At 36.4% G+C, this 10,328-nt stretch overlaps 1 non-coding gene across 1 annotated transcript; it reads left to right on the top strand.

Moving 5' to 3' along the window:
- Nucleotides 1-1,108: 1,108 nt before the first annotated feature.
- Nucleotides 1,109-1,216, top strand: LOC148552928 (small nucleolar RNA R71). The gene has a single exon (XR_015893593.1). It is a non-coding gene; the product is annotated as a small nucleolar RNA R71 (small nucleolar RNA).
- The last annotated feature ends 9,112 nt before the right edge of the window (nucleotides 1,217-10,328 follow it).

The raw sequence follows: 10,328 nt of genomic DNA, 5'->3' as shown, positions 1-10,328 counted from the left end.
GTCTCTTCTGAGGCAATGTCAGTTGATCCAGATCTCTTAGTTCATTGATGAACAAGGGAGGTTCAACTTCCCAAGTATCAATGCCAAATAATTTGGCATTCAGCTTCATGATTGAACCAAGAAACTTGGCAGTTTGCTCTTCAGTAACATCCTCATTCTCTTCAGAAGAGGAATACTCATCAGAGCTCATGAAGGGCATAAGGAGGTTCAATGGAATCTCTATGGTCTCTAGATGAGTCTCAGACTCCTTTGGTTCCTCAGAGGGAAGCTCCTTATTGATCACTGGACGTCCCAGGAAGTCTTCCTCCTTGGGATTCACGTCCTCCTCTCCCTCATTGGGTTCGGCCATGGCACTTATGTCAATGGCCTTGCATTCTCCTTTTGGGTTCTCTTCTGTATTGCTTGGGAGAATACTAGGAGGGATTTCAGTGATCCTTTTACTCAGCTGGCCCACTTGTGCTTCCAAATTTCTAATGGAAGACCTTGTTTCATTCATGAAACTTACAGTGGCCTTAGATAGATCAGAGACTAGATTTGCTAAATTGGAAGCATTTTGTTCAGAGTTCTCTTTCTATTGCTGAGTTGATGATGGAAAAGGCTTGCTATTGCTAAACCTGTTTCTTCCACCATTATTAAAGCCTTGTTGAGGCTTTTGATCCTTCCATGAGAAATTTAGATGATTTCTCCATGATGAATTATAGGTGTTTCCATAAGGTTCACCTAAGTAATTTACCTCTGCTATTGCAGGGTTCTCAGGATCATAAGCTTCTTCTTCAGAAGATGCCTCTTGAGTACTGTTGGATGCAGCATGCATTCCATGCAGACTCTGAGAGATCATATTGACTTGCTGAGTCAATATTTTATTCTGAGCCAATATGGCATTCAGAGTATCAACTTCAAGAACTCCCTTCTTCATAGGCGTCCTATTACTCACAGGATTCCTTTCAAAAGTGTACATGAACTGGTTATTAGCAACCATGTCAATGAGTTCTTGAGCTTCTGTAGGCGTTTTCTTTAGGTGAATGGATCCACCTGCAGAAGTGTCCAGTGACATCTTTGATAGCTCAGATAAACCATCATAGAATATATCCAGGATGGTCCATTCTGAAAGCATGTCAGAAGGACACTTTTTGGTCAACTGTTTGTATCTTTCCCAAGCTTCATAGAGGGATTCACCTTCTTTCTGCCTGAAGGTTTGAACATCAGCTCTAAGCTTGCTCAGCTTTTGAGGAGGAAAGTACTTGGCTAAGAAAGCCGTGACCAGCTTATCCCAAGAGTTCAGGCTGTCTTTAGGTTGAGAATCCAACCATAATCTAGCTCTGTCTCTTACAGCAAAAGGGAAAAGCATGAGCCTGTAGACTTCAGGATCTATTCCATTAGTCTTAACAGTATCACATATCTGCAAGAATTCAGTTAAGAACTGAAAAGGATCTTCAGATGGAAGTCCATGAAACTTGCAGTTCTGCTACATCAGAGAAACTAATTGAGGTTTCAGCTCAAAGTTGTTTGCTCCAATGGCAGGAATGGAGATGCTTCTTCCATGTAAATTGGAATTTGGTGCAGTAAAGTCACCAAGCATTCTCCTTGCATTGTTGTTGGGTTCGGCTGCCATCTCCTTTACTTGTTCGAAATTTTCAATCAAGTTGTCTCTGGATTGTTGTAATTTAGCTTCTCTTAATTTTCTCTTCAGAGTCCTTTCAGGTTCTAGATCAGCTTCAACAAGAATGCCTTTTTCTCTGTCCCTGCTCATAAGAAAGAGGAGATAAAAAGAAAAGAAGAGGAATCCTCTATGTCACAGTAAAGAGGTTCCTTATTGTTAGTAGAAAAGAAGAAAAAATTCGAACACAGATAGAGGAGGGGGTTCGAATTTGGTGATGATGTGAGGAAGAGATGTTAGTAGATGAATAAATAAATAGAATAAGATGAGAGAGAAGGAGGGAATTTTCGAAAATTATTTTTGAAAAGGAGTTAGTGATTTTTGAAAATGGTTTTTGAAAAATGTTTAGTATTTTTTTTTTTTCGAAAATTTTTTGAAATTAAAAATAAAAATAAGAATAATTAGTTAATAAAAAAAGAAATTTTTGAGAAAGAGAGAAGATATTTTCGAAAATTGAGAGAGAGAGATAGTTAGGTGGTTTTGAAAAATTTAAGAAACAAACAAAAAGTTAGTTAGTTAGTTGAAACAAATTTTGAAAAGATAAGAAGTTAGGAAGTTAGAAAAGATATTTTGAAAAGATATTTTTGAAAAAGATAAGATAAGAAGATATTTTTGAAAAGATATGATAGAAATTAGTTTTGAAAAAGATTTGATTTTTAAAATCTCAATTAATGACTTGATTCATAAGAAATCACAAGATATGATTTTAGAACTTAAAGTTTGAATCTTTCTTAACAAGCAAGTAACAAACTTCCAATTTTTGAATCAAAACATTAATTGATTATGTTATTTTCGAAAATTTGTGATAAAAATAAGAAAAAGATTTTTGAAAAATATTTTTGGAATTTTCGAAAATAACCAAAAATTTTGAAAAAGATTTTGAAAAAGATAAGATTTTCAAATTGAAAATTTGATTTGACTCATAAGAAACAACTTGATTTTAAAAATTTTTGAAAAAGTCAATCCAAATTTTCGAATTTGATGAGAGAAAAAGGGAAAGATATTTTTTTGATTTTTGAAATTTTTATGAAAAACATGAAAATTATGCAATGCATGAAATTTTTAGATCAAAACAATGAATGCATGCAAGAATGCTATGAATGTCAAGATGAACATCAAGAACACTATGAATGTCAAGATGAACATCATAGACACAATTTTGAAAAATTTTTAATGCAAAAAAAACATGCAAGACACCAAACTTAGAATTCTTTAATGCTTAGACACTAAGAATTCAAGAATGCATATGAAAAACATGAAAAGACACAAAACAAAAAATCATCAAGATCAAACAAGAAGACTTACCAAGAACAACTTGAAGATCATGAAGAACACTATGAATGCATGAAATTTTCGAAAAATGCAACATGCACATGCAATTGACACCAAACTTATAACATGACACATGACTCAAACAAGAAACACAAAAATATTTTTGATTTTTAAGATTTTCTAATTTTTTTGGATTTTTATTTTATATTTTTCGAAAATTATATGAAAAAGAAAAATAAGGATTCCAAAATTTTTAACATGAATTCCAGGAATCTTGCATTCTTAGTCTAAAGCTTCAGTCCAGGAATTAGACATGGCTCACTAGCCAGCCAAGCTTTCAATGAAAGCTCCAGTCTAAAACACTAGACATGGCCAATGGCCAGCCAAGCTTTAGCATGTAACACCAGAGTATATTGCTCTTGATAACAAATTGCTGCTCATCATTTATCAAGTATGTAACTTACCTCTGATGGTTTGGAAGCCTCAGTCCAAAAGAATTTAGACATGGCTTTACAGCCAGCCAGGCTTCACATGCTTCATGAAACACTAGAATTCATTCTTAAAAATCTTGAATAAAATTTTTGAAAACATTTTTTATTTTTTTCGAAAACAGATGAGAGATTTTTGAAAATATTTTTGAAAAATTTTTGAAAAGAAAATAAAAAGAAAATTACCTAATCTGAGCAACAAGATGAACCGTCAGTTGTCCAAACTCGAACAATCCCCGGCAACGGCGCCAAAAACTTGGTGTTGTTGCTGGATCCAAACTTGGCACTGATGTTACCGGACCAAAAGCTTGCCGAAAACTCAAACAATCCCCGGCAACGGCGCCAAAAACTTGGTGCACGAAATTGTGATGTCCAGGCTCAAACTATTCCTGGCACGTGAGCAACTTGGTACGCGTAATCGTGATTACACATTCATAATTTGTCACAACTTCGATACAACTGACCAGCAAGTGCACTGGGTCGTCCAAGTAATACCTTACATGAGTAAGGGTCGAATCCCACGGAGATTGTTGGTATGAAGCAAGCTATGGTCACCTTGCAAATCTCAGTCAGGCGGATATAAAGTGATAATGGTGTTTTCGAATATTATATAATAAAATAGGGATAGAGATACTTATGTAATTCATTGGTAGGAATTTCAGATAAGCGAATGGAGATGCTTTTCGTTCCTCTGAACCTCTGCTTTCCTGCTATCTTCATCCAATCAGTCTCACTCCTTTCCATGGCTGGCTTTATGTGATACATCACCACTGTCAATGGCTACTTTCGGTCATCTCTCGGGAAAATGATCCAATGCCCTGTCACGGCACGGCTAATCGTCTGGAGGCATCACCCTTGCCAATGGCTTCATCTTATCCTCTCAGTGAATAATATGCTCACGCACCCTGTCACGGCACGGCTATTCATCTGTCGATTCTCGATCATGCTGGAATAGGATTTACTATCCTTTTGCGTCTGTCACTAACGCCCTGCAATCGCGAGTTAGGAGCTCGTCACAGTCATTCAATCATTGAATCCTACTCGGAATACCACAGACAAGGTTTAGACTTTCCGGATTCTCTTGAATGCCGCCATCATTCTAGCTTACGCCACGAAGATTCTGGTTAGGAGATCTAAGAGATATTCATTCTAGCTTAATTCATGTAGAACAGAAGTGTTTGTCAGGCACGCGTTCATAAGGGAGAAGGATGATGAGCGTCACACATAATCATCACCTTCATCACGTTCTTGGGTGCAAATAGATATCTTAGAAGCGAAATAAGAAGAATTGAATAGAAAACAGTAGTACTTTGCATTAATCTTTGAGGAACAGCAGAGCTCCACACCTTAATCTATGGAGTGTAGAAACTCTACCGTTGAAAATACATAAGTGAAAGGTCCAGGCATGGCCGAGATGGCCAGCCCCCTAAAGCGTGATCAATAGTCTCCTAAGATGAACAATGGATTAAAACTGAGACCAAAGATACCTAATACAATAGTAAGAGGTCCTATTTATAATAAACTAGCTACTAGGGTTTACATGAGTAAGTAATTGATGCATAAATCCACTTCCTGGGCCCACTTGGTGTGTGTTTGGGCTGAGCCTGAGTGTTGCATGTGCAGAGGCCATTTGTGGAGTTGAACGCCAGTTTCTGTGCCAGTTTGGGCGTTCAACTCTGGTTTTGGATCCTTTTCTGGCGCTGGACGCCAGATTTGGGCAGAAGGCTGGCGTTGAACGCCAGTTTATGTCGTCTATTCTTGGCCAAAGTATGGACTATTATATATTGATGGAAAGCCCTGGATGTCTACTTTCCAACGCAATTGGAAGCGCGCCATTTTGAGTTCTGTAGCTCCAGAAAATCCACTTTGAGTGCAGGGAGGTCAGAATCCAACAGCATCAGCAGTCCTTCTTCAACCTCTGAATCTGATTTCTGCTCAAGTCCCTCAATTTCAGCCAGAAAATACCTGAAATCACAGAAAAACACACAAACTCATAGTAAAGTCCAGAAATGTGAATTTAACATAAAAACTAATGAAAACATCCCTAAAAGTAACTAGATCCTACTAAAAACATACTAAAAATAATGTCAAAAAGCGTATAAATTATCCGCTCATCAAGGAGATGTAGGGAGAAGGTGTATTCAGCCAAGGGGAAGAAGAGAGGGTTGTGTTGTGTGAAAATGAAGAAGGAATGAAGGGTTTATATAGGAGTGTGGGGAGGGTTAGGGTTCGGCCATTAGGGTTGGGTTTGGGAGGGAAAATAGTTTGAATTTTGAAGCTAGGTGGGGTTTTTAGGGAAGAGAGGATAGATGTGAGTGGTGAAGAGGGGATGGGGAAGAGTGATTGAGGTGATTGGTGAAGGATAATTAGGGAAGAGAGTTATGAAAAGGTGTGAAGAGGAGAGAAGAAGTGGTGGGGATCCTGTGGGGTCCACAGATCCAGTGGGGCCAAGGACTTAACATCCCTGCTCCAATTAGGCGTGTAAAATGCCCTTGCTATGCAATCCTGGCATTTAACGCCAGATTGCTGCTTATTTCTGGCGTTAAACGCCCAAATGTAGCCTGTTTCTGGTATTTAACACCAGGTAGATGCTTGTTTCTGGCGTTAAACGCCAGCTTGGTGCTTGTTTCTGGCATTAAACGCCAGACAGATGCTTGTTTCTGGCGTTTAAACGCCAAAATGCTCCTCCTCCATGGTGTGCTATTTTTAATGCTGTTTTTCATTCTGTTTTTGATTTTTCAGTAGTTTTTGTGACTCCACATGATCATCAACCTAATAAAACACGAAATAACAAAAAGAAAATAAAATAGATATGATTAAATAACATTGGGTTGCCTCCCAACAAGCGCTTTTTTAATGTCAATAGCTTGACAGTAAGCTCTCTTGGAGCCTCACAAATAACCAGAGCAAGGTTGGAACCTCCCAACACCAAACTTAGAGTTTGAATGTGGGGGTTCAACACCAAACTTAGAGTTTAGTTGTGGCTTCCCAACACCAAACTTAGAGTTTGACTGTGGGGGCTTTGGTTGACTCTGTAATGAGACAAGCTTTTCATGCTTCCTCTCCTTGGTTACAGAAGGAGAACCTTGAGTCTTAAACAAAAGGTAGTCTCCATTCAGTTGAAGGACCAACTCTCCTCTATCCACATCAATCACAGCTCTTGCTGTGGCTAGGAAGGGTCTTCCAAGGATGATGGATTCATCCTCATCCTTTCCAGTGTCTAGGATTATGAAATCAGTAGGGATGTAAAGGCCTTCAACCTTTACTAACACGTCCTCTACTTGTCCATAAGCCTGTTTTCTTGAGTTGTCTGCCATCTCTAATGAGATTCTGGCAGCTTACACCTCAAAGATCCCAAGTTTCTCCATTACAGAGAGTGGCATTAAGTTTATTCCTGACCCCAGGTCACACAGAGCCTTCTCAAAGGTCATGGTGCCTATGGTACAGGGTATTAAGAATTTGCCAGGATCCTATTTCTTTTAAGGTAATGTCTGCCTATCCAATGTATTTAGTTCATTGGTGAGCAAGGGAGGTTCATCTTCCCAAGTCTCATTACCAAATAGTCTGGCATTCAGCTTCATGATTGCACCAAGGTACTTAGCAACTTGCTCTTCAGTAACGTCTTCATTCTCTTCAGAAGCAGAATACTCATCAGAGCTCATGAAGGGTAGAAGGAGGTTCAATGGAATCTCTATGGTCTCTAGATGAGCCTCAGATTCCTTTGGTTCCTCAAAGGGAAACTCCTTATTGGTCACTGAATGTCCTCGGAGGTCTTCCTCACTAGGATTCACGTCCTCCTCCTCCCTTGTAGGTTCGGCCATGATGGTCAAGTCAATGGCCTTGCATTCTCTCTTTGGATTTTCTTCTGTATTGCTTGGGAGAGTACTAGGAGGAGTTTCAGTGACCCTTTTACTCAGCTGGCCCACTTGTGCCTCCAAATTTCTAATGGAGGACCTTGTTTCATTCATGAAACTCACAGTGGCCTTAGATAGATCAGAGACTATATTTGCTAAGCTTGATGGGTTCTGCTCAGAATTCTCTGTCTGTTGCTGAGTGGATGATGAAGAAGGTTTGCTATTGCTAAATCTGTTTCTTCCACCATTATTAAAGCCTTGTTGAGGCTTTTGTTGATCCTTCCATGAGAAATTTGGATGATTTCTCCATGAGGGATTATAGATGTTTCCATAGGGTTCACCCATGTAATTCACCTCTGCTATTGCAGGGTTCTCAGGATCATAAGCTTCTTCTTCAGAAGATGCCTCTTTAGTACTATTGGATGATTCCTTCAATCCATTCAGACTTTGAGAGATCATATTGACTTGCTGAGTCAATATTTTATTCTGAACCAATATGGCATTCAGAGTATCAATTTCAGGAACTCCCTTCCTCATAGGCGTTCCATTACTCACAGGATTCCTTTCAGAAGTGTACATGAACTGGTTATTTGCAACCATGTCAATGAGTTCTTAAGCTTCTGCAGGCATTTTCTTTAGGTGAATGGATCCACCTGCAGAATGGTCCAATGACATTTTAGATAATTCAGACAGACCATCATAGAATATATCCAGGATGGTCCATTCTGAAAGCATGTCAGAAGGACACTTTTTGGTCAGTTCCTTGTATTTCTCCCAAGCTTCATAGAGGGACTCACCTTCTTTCAGTTTGAAGGTTTGAACATCCACTATAAGCTTACTAAGCTTCTGAGAAGGAAAGAACTTGGCTAAGAAACCCGTGACCAGCTTATCCCAAGAGTTCAGGCTGTCTTTAGGTTGAGAGTCCAACCATATTCTAGCTCTGTCTCTTACAGCAAACGGGAAAAGCATAAGCCTGTAGACCTCGGGATCAATCCCATTAGTCTTAACAGTATTACAGATTTGCAAGAATTCAGTTAAGAACTGAAAAGGATCTTCTGATGGAAGTCCATGAAACTTGCAGTTCTGTTGCATCAGAGAAACTAATTGAGGTTTCGGCTCAAAATTGTTTGCTCCAATGGCAGGGATTGAGATGCTTCTTCCATGTAAATTGGAATTTGGTGCAGTAAAGTCACCAAGCATCTTCCTTGCATTGTTATTATTTTCGGCCATGTCTCCTTCTTTTTTGAAAATTTCTGTCAGATTTTCTCCAGAGAGTTGTGCTTTAGCTTCCCTTAGCTTCCTCTTCAGAGTCCTTTCAGGTTCAGGATCAGCCTCAACAAGAATGTTCTTATCCTTGTTCCTGCTCATATGAAAAAGAAGAAAACAGAAAAGAAAATATGGAATCCTCTATGTCACAGTATAGAGATTCCTAATGTAAGTAGAAGAAGAAAAGAAATTCGAGTACAGAAAGAGGAGAGGGTTCGAATTTTTAAATAAAGAGAAGTGTTAGTAAATAAATAAAATAATTAGAAAGAGATGAGGGGGAGAGAATTTTGAAAATTAAATAAATTAAAATAAAAGTATTTTTGTTTTTAATTTAAAATCAAAGTTAGAATTCGAAAATTAAAAAGAAAAATGAAATTGAATTAAATTAAAGTGTAAAATAATTAGTTAATTAAAAAGGAATTTTGAAAAAGAGGCAAGGGATTTTCGAAAATTAGAATGAGAGAGTTAGTTAGGTAGTTTTGAAAAAGATAAAAATCAAACAAAAAGTTAAATGGTTAATTGAAAAAGATTTGAAAATCAAATTTTGAAAAGATAAGAAGTTAGAAAAGATTTTGAAATTAATTTTGAAAAAGATGTGATTGAAACTAATTTTGAAAAAGATTTGAAAAAGAAATTTAAAAAGATTTGATTTTGAAAATTAAAGTTGATTACTTGACTAACAAGAAACAAAAAGATAGTATTTTAAAATTTAAAGATTGAACCTTTCTTACTAGGCAAGTAACAAATTTAAAATTTTTGAATCAATCACATTAATTGTTAGCATTAATTTCGAAAATATAAAATAGAAATAAGAAAAAGATTTTGAAAATAAATTTTGAAATTTTCGAAAATATTAAGAAGAAAATTGAAAAAGATTTGATTTTTGAAAAAGATTTGAAAAAGATAGAATTTTTAAATTGAAAATTTGACTTGACTGATAAGAAACAACTAAATTTTAAAAAGTTTTGAAAAAGTCAACTCAAATTTTCGAAATTTATGAGTGAAATAAGGGAATGACATTTTTTTGCTTTTTGAATTTTTAATGATGAGAGAGAAAAACAATAAAAAGACTCAATGCATCAAAGTTTTGGATCAAAACAAATGATGCATGCAAGAACACTATGAATGTCAAGATGAACACCAAGAACACTTTGAATGTCAAGATGAACACTAAGAACTTATTTTTGAAAATTTTTTAAGAAAAGAAAAACATGCAAGACACCAAACCTAAAAATTTTCAATGTTGAGACATTAATAATTCAAAAATGCATATGAGAAACAAGAAAAGACACAAAACAAGAAATTTTAAAGATCAAACAAGAAGACTTACCAAGAACAACTTAAAGATCATGAAGAATGCAATGCATGAATTTTCGAAAAATGCAAGAGACAAACATGCAATTGACACCAAACTTAAAAATTGACTATAGACTCAAATAAGAAACATCAAATTTTTGGTTTTTATAATTTTATAAAAAAAAATTTTGTATATTTTTCGAAAATTATTTTGAAAAAGAAAATAAGGATTTCAAAATTTTTAATAGGAATTCCAGGAATCATGCAATGTTAGTCTAAAACTCCGGTCCAGGAATTAGACATGGCTTACTAGCCATCCAAGCTTTCAGTGAAAGCTTCGGTCCAAAATACTAAACATGGCTTTACAGCCAGCCAGGCTTCAACATATCTCATGAAACTCTAGAATTCATTCTTAAAAATTCTGAAGAACATAGAATAATTTTTTTTTAAGAAATATTTTTTTTCGAAAATATAAATAATAAAAACAAAAAGCTT

The sequence above is a fragment of the Arachis ipaensis genome, chromosome B7 (assembly GCF_059453495.1).
Source record: "Arachis ipaensis isolate K30076 ecotype BB chromosome B7, ASM5945349v1, whole genome shotgun sequence".
Taxonomy (NCBI): domain Eukaryota; kingdom Viridiplantae; phylum Streptophyta; class Magnoliopsida; order Fabales; family Fabaceae; genus Arachis; species Arachis ipaensis.
Note: the sequence above shows the minus strand (reverse complement) of the source record. Positions and strands in the feature narration are given on the sequence as shown.